Source organism: Myotis lucifugus, unplaced genomic scaffold, assembly GCF_000147115.1.
Source record: "Myotis lucifugus unplaced genomic scaffold, Myoluc2.0 scaffold_134, whole genome shotgun sequence".
In the NCBI taxonomy this organism is placed as follows: Eukaryota; Metazoa; Chordata; class Mammalia; order Chiroptera; family Vespertilionidae; genus Myotis; species Myotis lucifugus.
Genome location: NW_005871182.1, coordinates 1,548,804 through 1,553,084, shown reverse-complemented (window position 1 = coordinate 1,553,084; position 4,281 = coordinate 1,548,804). Strand labels below are relative to the sequence as shown.

General features: G+C 50.4%; 1 protein-coding gene across 1 annotated transcript in view; it reads left to right on the top strand.

Moving 5' to 3' along the window:
* Nucleotides 1-4,281, top strand: part of GALNT14 (polypeptide N-acetylgalactosaminyltransferase 14) — a 179,545-nt gene that overhangs the window by 115,498 nt on the left and 59,766 nt on the right. The window lies entirely within an intron of this gene.

Here is a 4,281-nt window from a genome sequence, read left to right as displayed (position 1 = left end):
GAGTTCTGTCTGTTCAGTAGTGTGATCTGCTGGGATCACACGCTAGAGGAGGAGAGAGGTTTTAGGTGAAACCCAGACACCCTTTGGAAAGACAAAAAGGGAAAGTGTACCAGCCATCCGTCATCCTCGGGACACTCACCTTGCCCTGTGGGAGTTGGGCTTGTGTTACTCAGAGCATTTCAGATTTATGGATCTTAATCTGAAAGAGCAGGAAGGGGAGAGGACAGGGGATTGGGAATAAGGGCAAGCACCTGGGACTAGGCAGTCATGGCAGGGGTATTGAGCACCTACTGTGTGCAAGGCCCCAGGCTAGCACTGTGAGAGGCCACCAATTGGATCAGCCATCTCCAGGCTGAGTGGTAAAGGGCTGATTGTGCCCACATCACTTGTGTGGGGTTGGAAGTTCCAGAGACTTCCAGCAAAGCCTGGTGATCTTCCCTCAAATGGGCCCCATTGCGGGGTGACCTATCTATAGGGTCTCCTACTTCCGACCCTTGCCTCCCAGGGAACCTGTGTCCGTGAGGTTGAAGTCACCAGCTAAGTCCCGAATCCTTCCGTGGGTCCAGCCTCCACGCTCTGTACTGACTTCACCCTGCTTTGATGCCCGAAGGCAGAACCAAGCAGAAGGCAGTACATCCCAGGGGTGAAGGACGCAGACTCTGGGATCAGATCACCCTGTTTCCAGCCATGGCTGTGCCGTGGACTTAGCTCAGGGAAGGCACCACTGCCTGGCTTCTCTGGATTGCAACTTCCTCTTTTGAAAAATAGGGATAAAAAGAACAATAATGATACCCACCTAATGCGATTTTTGTAAGGATCAAATAAAATACATTTAAAGTACTTACTCCATAGTAAATAGTCAAAACATTTCCATTGTAGTTAGTATTACAGGGTATGAGCAAGCTGACACTGCAGGGCCTGGAATGGAAGGGGAGAGCTCTCCTGAGAAAACTGAAGATGCTCAGGCAAGAGATGCACCCAAACCCCAGGTATCAGGGAGGAAGATCACTAAGTTGTCAGGAGTGGTGGTGGGCAGGGAGGGACAGAAGAGAGTTTCAAGGTTGAGTTCAATGCTAGAGAAATGGGAGCAGTGGAGTCAACCCCATACATATGGGCATGGAGTGTGGACATGAGCATGAACCTCAGCAGTTTTCAATCCCGGCCTCCTTAGAAGAACCACATGGCAGCTTTTTAAAAATGCTGATACCCAGACTTGGACCAGCTAACGTCTCTTGTCTAAGCTCCCCAGGTGATTCTAACGAGTCAGGGTTAAGAACCGCTGCTCCAGGTAGGTATTTCTCACACTTAAATAGGCAAACTAACAAATCATGTGAGGATGTTGTTTATCTCTGATTTGGCAGATCTGGGGTAGGGCCTGGGGCCTGCATTTTTAATAAGCTTCCTGGCAACGCTGATGCCACCGGTCCTTGGAGCACACTTTGAATAGCAAGGACTCAGAACAACAATTCTCAAAGTTGGTTCCACAAACTAGCAGCCCAACAGCAACTGGCATCATTTGGGAACTAGTTAGAAATGCAACTAGTTCCCAGAACTACAGAATCAGGAATCCTGGGGGTGCAGATTAGCAACCTATGTCTTGACAAGCACGACAGCTTATTGTTCTGATGCCTGCTCAAGTTTGAAAACCACAGGGCATCAGCTTATTCTTGTTTTTGTGGGTCAGATGAAGTCTATGGGTGGACTGGTTCAGCTGGAAGACTAGGGGTTTGAGTAGAAAGTAAAGGCCCTGGAATAAGGCCACCAACCTCCTCACATGCTGCCGCCCTCTTCCTCCATCCAGGTGACAGGCCTTTCGTCTCAGGTCATGTGCCGGCCTTTGCCTTCTCTGGTTCCTTCCTTCTTCTCCCCCTTCTCCCAGTCCCTTCAACCACAGAATCTCTACGTAGCCATCCTCCAGCAGCTGACATCACCTTCACCAAGAAGCTCCTACTGTGGGGCCACTCCTGGACAGATGGCCATTGGTCCACACTGGACTCCTGGCTCCGTTGTGGGACCCAACCCCATTGATACAGGCTTTCCTCCCACTGGCCCTCTTTTCTATTCCCATCATGCCTTGCCTCTAAGGTTCTACTAGTTATGACTCCAATTGCCCTCTAGGGGGAGTGATATTTGATAACATCCTCAGTGCCTGGTGTGTGATAAGAATTCAATAAATGTTGTTGAACCAATAATGAAAGGGAGAGTACTAAGAGTGGAAAGATAATTTACTTCCCCCTCCCATCTGCCGTCTGTGCAAAGAGGAGAGAGGAGCTAAAAGACGCCTCTTCCTCTTATCCATCCATCCTCAGGGTATTCAGATGAGGGATCTGGAGAACAGAATCAGTTAAAGGAAAAAGGCTTTTTCCCTGAAAACGTTCTCATTACTGAAAAGAGAAGAGGGAAGACACAGCCTGTGGGAGGGGTCTGAGCTTATTAAGCTTACTTCCAATTTTCTTACCACAGTAATTGGATTCTGATTTATAGGACGCGTTTGGACAGTGCCTGAAACAGAACTATTAGCTGAGCATTAGAACAGGGCTGCCAAGAGGGCAGGCGCTGGGTGAACCGCCTGGGGATCCAAGATGCAGCAGGTGGAGGGAGGACGGGGAGAAGGAGGGATATGCGGGGCAGCTTTTCACCCAGCAGGCCGCTATGCTGATGGAAAAGCCTAGTGCATTGCAGAGTGGAACCCCTGCAAGCAAGTCATGGTGTGATGTCATGTGTTAGGAGAAGCCCCAGAGAGGCCGAGGGCTTAAGTTCCTTGTATGGAGAAGGGCACAGTTGCCACTTTTCCCTTGGGCCTTTGCCCCTGGAGCCCACGGTATTTTGGAGGCAGCCAGTTTGGTATAATTGGGGAAAGGGGTAGGAGAAGATAAGACTGGGGCAGCCATCAGACTCCACTTTCCCAGGGCTTAAGGGGTACACGGGGTGGGCAGTGAGTGAGCCCGTACACAGGGTGGTTTGGAAAGCGTGCATGGTTTCCATTGATCCCCTATTCATTCCCCCTTTGGGGTTAACGACCTCCCCTCACCCACCGCACCCCTTCTGTAATGTTTGACATTTGCACCTAAAATTGCGACCTGGTGTCATCGGCCTGTAGACACAAGTTTGGTGTGTCTGGGTATCGCCCTCTTCCCAATTCAGGCCCTGTGAGAGGAGTGGGGATGAGGTAACCAGCAGTGGCCTTCCGCACTTCCCTGCTCCTCTCCTGGCTGTGTCTTCTCATCTGTAGTTGGATTCGAAGCCTCATCATTCTGTAAGTCACGACACAATTGTAGATCAGTTCACCTTCCCATGGTTGGTCTTTCCCACCCAGATATTTACACATATACACACACACTGCTCTCCCAGCCTGTCTCAGGACATCCTAACCCTAAATTCCCTCTCTAAGGCCCACAATTCTGTTAACACCGATGAAAGCTTTAACTTCCAGGACGCTGCCTGGGTCCTGTGGGGCCACAAGGAGGAATAAGTCGTGGCCACCTATGTCCGGGAGAGGGGGTGGTATGCCATAAATAACTTACAATGTAAGGAAGAGGCAGCATCTAGCTGGGGTGAGTCTGAGAAGATGTCCCAGGGGATTCCTGCTGTCTATAAATCATTGACTGACCCAACCAACACTCTTTGATGTCCTGCCCTTCCCCTCCCCCCCTGCCATCCTGGTGACAACAGCTGGATCTGCCATCATCCAAGTAACACATAAGACATCTGGCAGTCAAGAGGCCCTGCAATGCAGCACACCTCTCTAGGAGGGAGGACATATTTTGATGAAGCAAATGTATATTTTTGCTGTCGCCCAGCAATACTTATTACGGGGTTGCTTTGATTGCAGGGGAGCAGGTAGCAGGGTGGACTGAACCCAGGACCGTGGCTGGAAGGAGTTGGAGCTGGGAAGCCCCACAAAGTCACCTCCTCCTGGCCCGGCTGCTGTGCTTGCTCCCCTCAGTACATTCTCCCGGCCTTCGCCCAGCCCAGTGCCGTGCTAAACGGTTCAGACAGCGGGATGCCTATTGCTTGCCTAGAGGGAAAATTCCACACTTCAGTACATCTCCCTGGGAGGACATTTTTCCTTTGCTCCTTTTCATCCTGGGCAATGAAGGAGCGGTGGCCCAGCCTGGGCTCGCATTCCTCCCTCCTTGTATTTACTCGGTTGGAATGGCTGCCAAAGATCATCATCATTTCTTTCCTTGTACTCGTCACTTAGCCGTAATAGGATAAAAATCTTTACGGCTGGAACAGCTAAGGATAAAAAATGTTCATATTCCCTCAGAGTCAAGGCTG